At 35.7% G+C, this 15,570-nt stretch overlaps 1 long non-coding RNA gene across 4 annotated transcripts in view; it reads left to right on the top strand.

Annotated features, from left to right (window-relative positions):
- The first annotated feature begins 289 nt into the window (after nucleotides 1–289).
- Nucleotides 290–15,570, top strand: part of LOC309869421 — a 31,726-nt gene continuing 16,445 nt past the window's right edge. For 2 of the 4 annotated variants that reach the window (XR_014314175.1, XR_014314176.1), the window contains exons 1-3: nucleotides 290–379; nucleotides 14,640–14,797; nucleotides 15,398–15,490. This is a non-coding gene — a long non-coding RNA (uncharacterized lncRNA). The remainder of the gene's footprint in view (nucleotides 380–14,639; nucleotides 14,798–15,397; nucleotides 15,491–15,570) is intronic. The other 2 variants (XR_014314178.1, XR_014314177.1) reach the window with 2 other exon arrangements.

Consider the following 15,570-nt stretch of genomic DNA (forward strand, 5'->3'; position numbering starts at 1 on the left):
CAGTTGGGGACCTCTAAAGGACCATGTGTCAACTAGGTAAAACTTTTAAATTATACTCATTAGAGGTAAAAATTCCCCAAATTTACTACTCTTTAAAACATAAGTTATTTATATTTAAGACTGTAGTCTTTAGTGCCATCTAAGTATGACAGTTGAATTGATAAACAATTTAGAAAAATGACCAATTTTTACCATGGAAGCTAAGATTGTATCTATAGACAGTAAAACCTCTATTGCAAAATGTTGGACCCATTGTCACTATGTCACAGATTCTTAGAATTTTAGAGCTGGAAGAGAAACCCTCCCATAATACCTATGAAGAATCAAGACACTGGCTGGAAGCAGAATTTCCCTCAGTGCTTAGTACCCATCAGCAAAGGTACAGATGGGAAAAGGTTTTGACATAATTGAATCTCCACATGGGTGTCCAAAATTGTAGGAATTAATTCATTTTTCTATATGATTGTTGTTTCAACCTAAATACCTCCTAAAAGTGAGAAAATATACCTGGCCCCAGAGACAGGAGAGGAAGAATGAAATTTCTCAGATGTTTTAAAGCAAAAATAATATTGAAAGCTTGTGTTTGAGAATGAAATTAATCCTCACTCAGGCATCCTGTGTCTGTAATGAATTCTGAGAACCCTGAAAACTCTACATTTGAAACTTGGGCTTTCAGATTTTCATGTGGGTATATTTGTCAAAGTAGATGGATACAACACAGGGTATTTATGTGTATTTAGGAGTTTGCTAGGTTTATTTTTATTTATTTTTTAGAAGATTTTTTTCTACCTATTTGAAAGAGAGAGAAGAGATTGAGAGAACGAATGGAGGAGGGGCAGAGGGAGAAGCAAACTTCCTGTGGAGCAGGGAGCGGGACACAGGACTGGATCCCAGGACCCTGAGGTAGATGTTTAACTGATTAAGCCACCCAGGACCTCCCCCCCACTCAATTTTATTTATTTATTTGAAAAAAGGTTTTATTTATTTATTTGAAAGAGAGAGAGGAGTTTGCTAGCTTTATATAAAACTTTTATTCTTTAGATAAACAGTATATGGGTTTCACAGATGTTAGGGGACAGGCTGGTAAATAGGTTAGAAACTCTAGAGACTCTTTTTCTCACTTGTTAACATAGAAAATTACCTCTGAATAATTTTGGACATGATAGATGCACTCTAAAATTTCATTTTAAGGGGCACCTGTGTGGCTCAGCCTGCTAAGCCTAAGACTCTTAATTTTGGCTTAAGTCATGATCTGAGGGACATGGGATCCAGCCTCTTGTCAGTCTACATGCTCAACATAGAATCTGCTTGAGATTCTCTCTCTTCCTCTCCCCACTGCCCCTTCCCTCACTTGTGCGTGCTCCCTCTATTTAAAAAAAAAAAAAAAAAAAAAAAAATTTCAATTTGAAACAACATGGAGGTGGCCAAGGAAAGAAACTCCTGAAAGGATTTGAAGGTTTGAAGGAATAGTAACTCCTACTTAAGATGATAAACAAAATGGAGTTAACAGCAGATTGAAAATTGCAGGAAAAAAAGAAGACATAGCAATAGAAACTTTCTATAATAAAACAAAAGAGAAACTATAATTTAAAATATATAATAAATGAGCTGAGTGACAACTTCAAATAGCCTATTGTGTATGTAATTGAGATCTAAGAAGAAAAGAGAAAAAGACCTGAATAATTAATAATAATTTTCCAAATTTGAGTAAAATGGTAAAGCCACAGATACAAGAACCTCAGTGAACAAGAACTACAAAATAAGCACAAAAAAATCAAAATCAAATGCCTCAAAACTAGTAATAGAATACACGATACTAGTAAAAGAATACAGACTATTTGTCTCCCTCCCAATCGCATCTTGTTTCATTTTTTCTTCTCCTACCCTCTTAACCCCCCATGTTGCATCTCCACTTCCTCATAGCAGGGAGATCATATAATAGTTGTCTTTCTCCAATTGACTTATTTCACTAAGCATGATACCCTCTAGTTCCATTCATGTCTTCACAAATGGCAAGATTTCATTTCTTTTCATGGCTGCATAGTATTCCATTGTGTATATATACCACATCTTCTTTATCCATTCATCTGTTGATGGACATCTTGGTTCTTTCCATATTTTGGCTATTGTAGACATTGTTGCTATAAACATTCGGGTGCACGTGCCCCTTCGGATCACTACGTTTGTATCTTTAGGGTAAATACCCAGTATAAGTGACTCTTAATCTCACAAAACAAACTGAGTGTTGCTAGGGGGGAGGGGGTTGGGAGAGGGAGGTGGGATTATGGACATTGGGGAGGGTATGAGTGTATGTGCTATGGTGAGTGCTGTGAAGTGTGTAAACCTGGTGATTCAAAGACCTGTACCCCTGGGGATAAAAATACATTATATGTTTATTAAAAAATAAATAAATTTTAAAAAAAGAATACAGAGGAAAAGACTATCTTATATATGAAAAGCAAAGTTCAAGACAAGTTACTCATCAAAAACAATGCAAAGAAGAGTGGAAAACCATGTTTGAAATACACAAGTTTACCTTTAAAGTATCAAAAACAAAAACGTTTAAAAACAAACGAACAAGGGTCCAAACCTTGTCAACCTAGAATTCTAGACCCAACAACACATATTTTAAAAATAAAGACAAAATAAAGACTTTTGTAGATATAAGAATAGCAGAAAGAGAATTTTCAAAGTTGTTTCAAGAGAAAGAAGATAAAGCATAACAGAAATATGGATCTACACAAATGAAGGAAGAGAACCCAAACAGTAACTACATGGATAAATATATAAAAGTTCCTTCTGACTTCTTAAAGCTCTTAAAAAGAGAATTTTCTAAAAAGCCATATACAACTTACTTTTTAAAAAATAACTGAGAAGACATCAAGAGAAAATTAAAAAGTATTTCAATTGAAATGGAATGAAAACACCACTTAATCAAAATGTATACGATTCCTTTAAGGTAGTAGTAGAGGAAAATTTACAGCAGGGAATGCCTACATTGGAGAAATCTCAATTCAAAGATCTCATTTTTGTCATAAGAAACTAAAAAAAAGTACAAATGAAACCCAAAGTAAGCAAGGGAAATGTGGAAGACAATGAGATAGAAAACAGAAAAACAGTAGAGAAAAATAAACCAACGTTGGTGTTTTGGGAAAACTCAATTAAATTAATAAACCTATAACCAGACTAATCATAAATAAAAAGAAACTAATATTGGGGATGAGAGATATGACATCAATGCAGATTATACATAAACTGTAAGGATAATAAGAGAATATTTTGAACATCTCTCTTTCTTTCTTTTTTTTTTTTTTTTAAGATTTTATTTATCTCTCTGACAGAGAAAGAGAGAGAGATCACAAGCAAGCAGAGAGTGGGGGAAGCAGGCTCCCTGGGGAGTGGAGAGCCCCATGGCAGGGCTTGATCCCAGGACTCTGAGACCACGACCTGAGCCGAAGACAGAGGCCCAAGACCTGAGCCGAAGGCAGAGGCCCAACCCACTGAGCCACTCAGGTGTCCCAAACATCTTTCTGACAAAAAAAAATTGGACAGCACAGATAAAATGAACAATTCCTTGAACAATACGTTTGAATCTCACTCTAGAAAAAAGTAAATAAAATAGCCATACATCTATTAGATATTTGAAATTATATCTTAAAATTTTACTACAAAGAAAATTCACTCAGGTGCCCCTCATGTTCAGTTTTAGAAGCCTAGGTGGCTCAGTCATTAAACATCTGCCTTTGATTAAGGTCATGATCCCAGGATCCTGGGATTGAGTCCCACTTCGTACTCCTTGCTCTGTGAGAAGCCTGCTTCTTCCTCTCCTGCTTTCCCTGCTTGTATTCCCTCTCTCACTGTCTCTTGCCTCTGTCAAATGAATAAAATCTTTAAAAAAATAAAAATAAAAAACAAAAATCTGATGAAATCTATCAAAATGTTAATAGAGCTATTAAGGTAGTTTAGCAAGGTTGTAGGACCTGAGATTGACATACAGAAGTCAATAGTATTTTATACCAGCAACAATCAAAAATGAAATTTAGAATTACCATTTCTTTTAAAGATTTTACTTATTTATTTGCCTGAGAGAGAGTGAGAGCGAGAAAGAGAGTGAGAGAGAACACACAAGAAGGAGGGAGCAGCAGGCAGAGGGAGAAACAGTCTCCCAGTTGAGGAAGGAGCCCAACGTGGGACTCTATCCCAGGACCACAGGATCATGACCTGAGCTGAAGAGCCACCCAGGCGTCCCCCCAAAATTATAATTTTTAATAGGAAAAAAAATGAAATACTTAGGAATAAAGTTGACAAAATGTGTGCAAGACCTAAAAACTGAAAACTATAAAACAGTGCTGAAAGAAATTAAGGAACTCCTAAATAACTAGAACAGTCATTATTATTTATTACAGTCATGGGTCAGGAGACACATTATTGCTATATGTCAGTTTGGTCTGAACTGACCTGTTGATTCAACACCAAATCAAAATCCCACCAAATGTTTTTATGGAAGTTGACAAGCCAATTTTAAAGTTTAAATGGAAATGCAAAGAATTTAAAATAGCCAAAACAATTTTGAAAAAGAAAATGAAATTTGGAAGACTAATACTACTTGATTTCAAGGCTTTTTATGAAGTTACCATAATGGAGAGAGTGTTATAGTGATATAGTGTAGGAAAATAGATCAATGAAACAGAATAGGGAATTTATTAGGAGACACACACATAAGAACTCATTTTCACAAAGATGGAAAGGCAATTTAACAGAAAAAGTATAACCTTTACAAACAAATTGTGTTAAAACAAGGAGTATTCATATGTAAAAACATGAACTGCAATCCATACCTAGTACCAGATATAAAAACTAACTCAAAATTAATTGTAGACCTAAAATGGTAAAAATACTAGAGGTAAATAGGAGAAAAATATTTGATTTTGGATTAGGCAAATAGATCTTAAATATGACAACAAAAACAACTCACTGAGGGAAAATAATGATAAATTGGACTTTATCACACAAAAAAATCTGCTCTTTTAAAGACATTGTTAAGAGAATGAAAAAGAATAAGGTTAAGATAGGACTAGCAGAAAGTATTTGGAAAATGTCTATCTGATAAAGAATTTGTGACTAGACTATAGACAGAACTCTTATAAGCCAAGAGTAAAAATATGAACAACCCCAAAATTTAGACAGAAGATCAGATGGTAACCTTACCAAAGGAGATATATAGATAATAAACAAGCATAAGAAATGATGCTCAAGGGACGCCTGGGTGGCTCAGTTGGTTGGACGACTGCCTTCGGCTCAGGTCATGATCCTGGAGTCCCGGGGTCGAGTCCCGCATCAGACTCCCAGCTCCATGGGGAGTCTGCTTCTCTCTCTGACCTTCTTCTCATTCATGCTCTCTCTCACTGTTTCTCTCTCAAGTAAATAAATAAAATCTTAAAAAAAAAAAAAAAGAAATGATGCTCAATATCATTACTTATTAGAAAAATGGAGGGGCGCCTGGGTAGCTCAGTGGGTTAAGCCTCTGCCTTCAGCTCAGGTCATGATCTCGGGGTCCTGGGATTGAGCCCTGCATCAGGCTCTCTGCTTATTATTTATAGGCATTAAAATAGCTAACATTAAAAAGATTGACCATACTAAGTGTTGGTGAGGTTATGAAGCAACCGTACTGGTACTGGTAGGAATATAAATTGGTACAATAACTGTGGAAATCAGTTTGACACTTTGCTAAAAGTTTAATATATAACCCATATGATTCAGTCAATTTCACTCTTATGTATTTGCCCAAGAGAAACAAAACCTACATCCAATGAAATACTTGTACCTTTGTGTATACAGAATCAAACTGGGAAACAAGTGAAATGTACCATCAAGAGGTAGATGGGCAAACAACTTGTGATATATCCATTCAATGAAATTTATTCAACAATAAAAAGAAATGAACATATGCAACCTGGATAAATCTCAAAACAGTTACATTGAGTGAAAAAAGCCAAACAAAAACTGGTATCTGTTGTATGATGTCATTTATAAAAAAAATCAAGATCAAAACTAACCTTTCATGGCAGAAAACATACACATGGTTGCCTGGGGATGAGAAAGATTGGGAGGGAGTGGTTATAAAGGGGCATGAGGAATGATAGATTTTTTTTTTATTCTGATGATGGTTTTCCAGGTATGCACAAGTGTCAAAACTTACAAAATTAAACACTTTAACTAGATAGTTTATTGTATGTCAATTACATCTTAGTTGACTTGTTAAAAATTATTACTGAGATCAGTTTGATTTATTGCTCACTCTTTTATTGTGTTTTTTAGATAATTGGAAAGTCACAATTTTGTACACTTATTTGTGAAGTTCTTCCTTAAGAGACCTTGCCTTTCCAACTCATCAGAGGAATCCAAGGAGAGTTTATATAGGGAATCACCAGCAATTTTCACTGTACTCTTTATCTTAGTGTTTACATTATTAATGTACCAGGTATTGGGAAAAACATTTTATTTCCACACTTATATCCAATTTTCTTCTTTTTTTTTCCTTTACTGTAACTCTCTGTGTAGTTACATTTCCCAATTTTCTATAAAGTATACAGCCAACAATATACCTAAAATTTAAGATTCTTTACTCATGTTACTTTTCTTGGTCTAAATGTCAGGTCAATGAAACAGGGTTCAGATTTTTTTTTTTTTAATTCACATGGAAACAGAAAATGTTTATGCGTGGAAGTGGAGGAAAAATATAGGATTGCACATAGAGCATTATTATATCCACAGAGAAGTTCAGCATATAGGGCTTTCCAGATATATAAATCTATCTCTTTACTGTTCTCACTGTTCACTTACTTCTAATAGGTCTTCTAAATGGAAGAGTTATTACTAGTCCATTATTAGTATTAACTCTTCCCTTCAAGAAATTTTGGCATCTTTTTCTGGTGTTCTATATTAGCATCTGCTATGACTTTAATTACTGTCCAGGTGGCTTCCAATCATTTGTTGCTCTCACCTTGGGAACTATTCACCTCATTTCTATTCTCTTTCTTCCTATTTCAAATGTACATCTTTTGTTTATCTTCTGAGTATACCAAAGTTTTCGTAGTGTACTTTGAAATCCATTGCCCTTATAGGTTCTTCCAAACTCATGCTTTTTTTTTTTTTTTTTTTTTTCCCTCTTGGAGTTCTTTGAAGATGTATGCAAAGGGTGTCTCCCAATTTGAGTGGAGAAGGAGTATGGTTAACAATAAAAATCAAAATGTAATTTTTATGTAGGGAAACCTGAGCACTCTTATATACATAAAACTATCATAAGTCATCTGTCCAGGAAAAATATTAAAGAATATTTTGCTTTTACTGATTGGTTAAATGCAGCAAAGGAGGCAAGATGTGTTAGAAATGTAGAAAGAATTTTATTTCACTGGAGTTTAATGTGGTATATGGTACCCTAACAAATACTGAAAACTCCAGTGAATTTTCTACTTTACCTGCACCCTGTTGATGAAATGTGTCAGTTTGATGAGAAGTCATCCAATGCAGCTAGGTTCACATTTAGTTTGATATAATAACGTAGGAGGTTGCATCTACAGATCTTTTAGCATTTTAGAAGTGGACATATGATTGGTAATTGGTTATTTGAAAATTCAAGTAATAAAATTAAGTAAAAGAGGTTGTAAGCATGCACTGCACATGCCTATAGTAACTTCTTCCTATCTATTATCCAGAAATTTTCATCATGGTCTAGGTATCATGCCAGAGTTAAGCCAAGCAATCTAGCAATTCTGATTTTGGAATTGATTAGATCCTGCAAGTAACAACAATTCCCCAATTCCATTCATAGAAAGTTTCTTCTGAGCTGCTATCATGTTTGCATAATGTTATTTTCATACCAATGCTCATTTCACTGGTTCTCCTGGGTTCTGGGTTTATGTCAAGCAAGTGCAAGTGAAAAAAAAAATCTCAATATCAATAAAAATTACATAACAATGACCTAAAAGGCACTGAATACAAATAAAGTGATTTACTAGATTATTCAATAACAAAGTTGCCCTTAATAAGCTAGTTTGAATGATGGAGATTATTGAGCTATCATCTTAACAGATATGATGCTAAAAGTCTAGTGAGGCACAGGTTTTGAGTTTATCCTCATCAAAATTTAGGTCGCAATTACAACCTTCAAAACATTTACCCTTAAATGTAGTTGGGTTGCATCACTGATTACCAATATATTTTTAAAAGCTACTATATTAACTAATTTTTTTAGATTTATTTATTTATTTGAGAGAGACAGTACATACATGTGATAGAGGCGATTGGTGGGGAGGGGCAGAGAGGGAGAGAAGCAGCCTCCCCACTGAGCGTGGAGGAGCCCAAAAGGGGCTGGATCTCACAACCCTGAGATCATGACTTGAGCCGAAATCAAGAATCTGATGCTCAACCAACTGAGCCACCGAGGAGTCCCTTCACTAATTTTTATGAAGTCCTTAGATTAAAAGTTCTTCTATCTTTGCATACATTTAATACTCAGGTAATTTTAGTATTGTCTGTTACTTTGGTAGCTATTCCATGGTATTCCTTCCTCTTCCCCTTCCCCCATTACCTCCCCATTTTGGCCTCATGTATCTGCACCCTTAAAATTTTGAACTAAGTACATTAATGTAGTATACATAGACAAGAAAAATTTCAATGTAACATTCCTTTGCCACTGCAGAATCATCAGTTACAGAGTGATAAGTAAAGATGTGATACATTGCTAAATTCTATAATAAAGTCTATGAAGTCACTTAAATTTTGCAGTATTTCTCTCTGAGAGTTTGATTATAACATTTCTTTAAGTACTATTGTGGAAGGATCTTTTGATAGCTAAGGCAACTTCACTTTCCATCTATTTTGTCTATATAGAGGTAAGGACAGTCAGTCAATCTTTTCTCAGCCTACCTTACAAGTAGTAGTAACCATGCTACACATTTTAAGACAATGAGGCATAAACAGAGATATGTTTGTTTGTTTGTTTCCTAATAAAAGGGACAGATCTTATTGTCTCATACTCTCTTTCTTTCTTTCCGCCTTTATCTGGACCTGTTGAATGGAGCTGAAGCAACTGTCTTTTTAATATGAGGCTAAGCAGTAAGATGTGGATAAAAGATCGAAATGCTAAGGATAGTAGAACACAAAGAAATGGAGATCCTCGGTAACTGATGGCATCATTGAGCAGTTGCACTTCAACTTATCCTTTTTTTTTTTAAGAGTTTATTTATTTATTTGATAGAGGGAGTAGAAGCATGGGGAGCTATAGGCTGAGGAAGAAGCAGGCTCTCCTTGAGCAGGGAGCCCACTTCCCATTGAGCAGGAGGCCAATGTGGGGCTCCATCCCAGGTTCCCTGGATGAGGACCTGATCCTAAGGCAGATGTTTGACTAACTGAGACACCCAGTCACCCCAAGCTCAACATATTCTTCTATATTTCTTGCAATGTGAGATAAACATCATTATCACTAAAGCCTTTCTTATTTGGCTTTTTCAATATTGCAGGCAAAAATACTTAACAATACCACCATTTTAACAATACCACCATTTAAAATTTTTTAAGTAAAAAAAAAAAAAACAAATTGAACAAAGCTATGACTTAGAGAAAACATAACTATTCAACAGTAAATATGGTGAGTAGTCATGCATGGTTATTTTACCATAGGTTGTAGAATGATTTTTAAGGAATTTGTTTGTTTTACCTGTGCTTAGCTTTGAGGTGTATTATAATGGATATGTGAAAAAGGAATGAGTTATTTAAAGTGCTAGTTGGAAAGGCACATTACTAGAAAGAAGAAAAAATAATAATTTATAAAATTGGTGAGAAGATAATGAATGTTGTATAAGGTTATAGAATAAATAACTTAATATTTATAACTCTCAAGAACAAATAGTGAATAGTGAAAGAAAATGGATTAAAAAAAATGACTAGTGAAATGAAAAAATATCTTGGGTGTGTGACCAGATATTTAACATCAATGCTGGTTACTTATCATATGCAATTCAATTCATGAGTAAGTTTACAATTGGCTTCAAAAAGTGATGAAAATATTGCTTCTGGAAATTTGTTAAAGTTAAGGCTGATTCACAAATTCAAGGCAATCTGAATGTTAGCCATAACAAAACATGGCAGATAGGGTATTTGCAAAATGATTTACTTCACCGTTTAAATAATAAAAGACAATGAACATGCAATATTTACTTTTTTATCCCACTTCATGAAACTCGTTATTGGGATAACTGGAATTCTAGTTGCTGTGCTGTCTTGGATCGTTAGGACAATATAATACCCTTGAAATGATCATAATGTAAACTTGCAAATTTAAGTACTACTAATATACTTCTTACTCTGTCTCTGTCTTTGTTTCTCTCTCGCTCTCTAAACTTAACATGAGGAATAATGAAGTCTATTTATTTTTTAAATGCACAGAAAGGAGGTCACTGTGGTTGTATCTTGACTCCGATTTGTCTGGACCAATCTCAGGTGTGGGGTACTCAGCCTCAAAAATTACCAAATTATGCTCTTGTAGCATTTGGTAGAATCCCTGCTAGTTGAAGATTGACTGATACCTCACATTAATGTCTGTCAACTAAAGAATAAGTAACTATAAATGCTTGTTGTCAGTGAAAGCAGGTTAAAAAGTGAGGTGAGTATGAGAATAACTTTGCACACATTGAAGGAGGTATAAGAGTAGTATCAGGACCTGAGTTGCATCAACTACCCATAGGCATGTTTCAAACGATTATAAATATACCTGTGTGAAAATTCTAAACATTCTATTGTTGTTCAGTAAATCCTAGTTGTCTTCTCAGCCATCTTGAGGTGGCTGAGGGGGTGGAAAGGAAAGATTAGACCATCTTCAGGTGGATATCTGTTGTAAAAATCCTAGTCAATAAACTTTATTTTTGCTTCTCTTGAAATCTGTTGCTACAATTCAGATTTTAAATTAGGAAATATATTCTTCTTAGTTATTTTTGAATCACTGGAGTTATATGCTCAGCATTCCCTCTCAAAGCACATGTGTCTACCTTGCTAGAAAGTTTAGCATATAAGACTTACTTTTCTTTATAATTCTTCATCCTTAAGAACTTCAATTCCGGGGCACTGGGTGGCTCGTGGGTTAAAGCCTCTGCCTTCGGCTCAGGTCAGGATCCCAGGGTCCTGGGATCGAGTCCTGCATTGGGCTCTCTGCTCAGTGGGGAGCCTGCTTCCCACTCTCCCTCTGCCTGCCTCTCTGCCTACTTGTGATCAATCTTGGTCAAATAAATAAATAAAATCTTTAAAAAAAAATGGTGATGGTGAATAGAAAATGAGGAAGGACTGGAATCATTATAAAACCAATATAGCAAAGAGCCAAAGAGATAAGACTTTTAGAAAGTAGAGACTTGGGATAAAGGAAACCATGGGAGAGGACAGGCATATAGTCCCATATGATTTAGGTGGGGAAACTGAGATGTCTAAGACAGTTGATGGACTGTGTTTAAGCCTGAAATAACTCAACCAGGACAATCACTTTGTGTTCTAGAGGAGGGAGAGAGAAGAGAAATCTGACATAGGGAGTAAAGCCACTCTATCTCTAGGACTATACTAGGATACAGGAAGGAGTGTCTTCCAATTCTAAAATTAGAAACTTTAAATATTGGTGGGTACAAAAATGGTGAAAACATCTGCTGTTATGTTACCCACAACAAAATTAAAACTTTGAGTATATTGTTGAAATAGAGATAGAATAGAACTTAAAATGAGTTGGTCATCAAAGGAAAGTAAATTGAAATTGATTAAACAGTACTCATTAACATTAATTTAAGAAACATAAATGGGTATTTGGCAATTGGTAGGCCCTTTGCTTGGTGTGTTTTCTTTTCTGTGCTATATTAGTGAATATAAACTTTCACGTATATTTTAAACATTTACAGACTTCCATTAGGATACCTGAGATTTCTCATCTTCTAACTCAGTTTTTCCCAAGGGTATATAGGTTTTCATTCCAAATTCTCCAATTCTGTGGTTGAGAAAGAATTGATACTACCACTTAGAAGCATCATATATTCCTATGTCAAATATTCATGCTAAAATTAAGTGCCGACATATATTCATATACAGAAACACACACATACAATTTTTGTATTCTATCTTGCTCTGGATTATCCAATGTTTTCTTCAATTAGTTCAGAAAGAGGAAAGCTGAGCAAGCCAAAGCTGACCCATATATGACACGTCCAAGTGAAGCTTTTAAAGTATGTTCCCTTTAATAGCAAAAACTATTCTGTTTAAGCCTTCTAAGATCATTCTACTTAGGCTAGAACCTGTTTGCTTAATCAGTAGATAAAGTCTTAAGTGGCCTTTAAAAAAAAAAAAAAAGCCCGATTTTGTTTTGGTGGGGAGGAGGGGTAAAAGAAGACAGAGCTTAATTAACCAGACTGACAGGCTCCATAGATCTCTCAAGTGTTTAAATTAAGGATTGCAAGTTCTTGAAACTTGACAAGCCAGGCAGGATTGTCACCGCTGCTGTCTGAAGCAGAGGTAAGTACAGATTAGGCTTGTCCTATCTCTATCATAAGCATTTTGCTGGGATCTAAAAACTTCACACTGTGAACAGACTTGCAGGCTTTCTTTATTCCTGGAAAATTTGAGCAATAATTAAGGTCTCAAAATTTTCAAATAAAGATTGTTCATTTGTAATAATTTTTTTTCTCGGATGGAATGGCAGTATTACTGTATTAAATGTTTTTGCGCGTGCGCACATACACACACACACACACACACACACGTTCCTTTATTAAAGAGAAATAGTTATTTGTACCTCGCACTGGGGGCTTTCAGGTTTTGTGTATTCACATCAAAAACAGACTGATGTGCATCGAATCACTGGCTATAGTGCTTAGGGGCTAGTGAATGTTAGTAGCTCCCACCCACCTGGTCAGAGCTTTCCTGTGGAATGAGATGGATCCTTTCAGTTATTTATTTTCTCTGTGTGCATATAGTCACAAATATAAATATATACATATGCTTGGAGCATGTTCCACTACATTCGACATCTGGCAGGTCTCCATTAGGAGACTTCTGATGCTTCCAATGAGTAATAAAATGGAATTACAAGAAGGGGGTGAGAATGGGGAGGAAATAATGCAAATGACGGCCCAGGAGACTCTTTCTTTGAATTTAGGTAAGTTTCAAGTGTGTATCTGCTGTAAAACATCAAATCCTGATCTTTAACCAACTCCTGTTTATATGCTGATTTCTGGAAGATCAAAGGCATTTGGATATTAGAAATACACCTTTCAGATATTTGTGTGTTGATACCTCCTTGCAGAGAAAGCTTTTCTCATGCTTACATAAAACAATGGCCTAACCATATTAAATATTTTGAGGCATTTGCAGAATAGGCACGCACTATATTCCCAAAAAGGAAAAAAAAAAAGTATTTATTTTCTAGAGGAAAAAAATGTTTTGGCTCTCTCTGTCACCTGGCTGAAGAATAAAAAAAATAAATAAAAAAAGGAAAGGAAGAGGGAAAAAAAAGTTACTGTGTGCAGTTAATATCGAACAGCAGCCATCTCCAGATGATCCCTGCTGCATCCAATTTCTGCCAAAATGCTTTCTGTTAAACCTCCATCAAACAGACACACGGCGCACAAAAGAAAACCTCATCACCAAGGGAAACTAATCCACCGGTGCGCAATGTAAGCCTGTCAACTTTTTATTATAAGAAGTCATCACTCATTTCAGTGAAGATTAAAAGTATGACTAAATTGAGAAAATCCTCTTAGCCATTTGGAATTTTAATAGAGGAGAAAAGGGGGTGAGTAAAATTTAGACTCTGTGTGTGAGTGCGTGTGTGTGTGTGTGTGTGTGTGTGTGGCTGGGTGCATGTATATAAATGGACACACAGTATCTACATGCCTATGTGTGTATGCACATGCATACCGACATTTGTCTATGCACGTTATTTGGGTGAATATTGTAATTATGTACATAACTTCAGCCCCCTCCAAAGGAAAAGCGACTGAAATTCATACATAAACATGTAGCCTTGTAGTAGGTTTTCTCAGTTACCACAGACAAACAGTCTCTGATTCAGAGGAACTTAAGAGATAAGAATGGAAAATGAGTCCTCACAGCTTTAATTACATCGCCACTGGCAACAAGGTGTTACAGTGGCAGAATGACAATTGCTTTTACTCAGAGTATAGATTCAGGGTCAATATGCTATTTCATCCTAGTACACCCGAGCAGATGAGCACCATGTTGTTTCTGTATTGGCCTTGCAATACTTGATTCCTGCAGGAAAAGTTAGTCTGATGTGCAATTAGAATTACAGGAGATACACGCATCCATAGCTAACGAGAGCTAGGTTTTGTAGATTATATTGAATGTGGTGCGTTTCATTTAAGCTGTCACTGAAAATGTGGGTAATCTTTTACATTTAAAGACCAGAACCATCTTGCCTTTCCAAGATTTTACCTGTGTTTAAGCACAAGTATTTCTCCAGGATGAAGTTTGAAAATGATCAGCTATCATCCCTGAAGTCCTAAGTTACCTTGTTAAAATTCACACAGAGCACTTTAAGTTTGTATAACTCCTCCCATGCCTTGGTGAACTCTTTCCCCCTCTCTTCACAGCACAGTAATAAGGTTACACAAGTCATTTGGTTATGAACTCCACATAAGTCCATCTGATCACTGGAGAACAAACAAGTAAGTCTCATCACTTGCCGAGCAGGAAAACTACAACTGTATCTTACCTTTCTGGAGTTACACAGGCACCAACGGGCAGTGAAGTGGGTTGATATTCTTTCTGCAAATCACTAAAGACCTTGTACGACCAGGAAACCTGCCTCTTAGAGCATAGCAGAGCAGTGATGCTGACACCTTTGGGAGAGGATGGGGAAACCCGTCAGCAATTTCAGCGTCTTCTGGCCTTTTGATTAAAGTCTTCCCACACCCACCCCCACGCCCAAACTAACTAAACCCCTTTGCTAGTGGTAGACAACCACTGAACTGTTTCTGCTTCGAGAGCCTACTTTACTTTCCATAACCTTCCCTTCTATCCAATGAAAAGCAACTGTGGCCTTTTACTAAGTAAATGAGCAAATATTTTCCCAGTGTTCACCAGGTTAGATCCCCATTTAATTAAACTGGCTCATTATGTCCCTATCTGATTAGCAGAGTAGAATCAATTATTCAATGCACAAACATGGCTGCAGGAGCTAGAGGTGTATACAGAGCTGTTCATTTAATTCCAAGGACACTAATTAGGTACAAAGCAAGCAATAACTTTAACAATTGCAGGCACAAGCATACATGCAGTACAGGACAAGGGGAAAAAAAAAAACAGGCCTTCATTTTCTTAATAAGCTGGATTCTCTTCCCCCTAACAGGGTCAAGAAAAAACAGAAAGCGAGAGAGGATGAAATGTAGATCAAGAAAGCCAAGCATCCAGGAAATAACCCTTGGGATTTGCATATGTAATGGTGTGCTGCTACTTTTGTACTTTATAATCAAACAGTAGGCAATTATCCAAATTATTGACAGCAGATTTCTCATTTCAACT

This window comes from Mustela nivalis (assembly GCF_964662115.1).
Source record: "Mustela nivalis genome assembly, chromosome: 7".
In the NCBI taxonomy this organism is placed as follows: Eukaryota; Metazoa; Chordata; class Mammalia; order Carnivora; family Mustelidae; genus Mustela; species Mustela nivalis.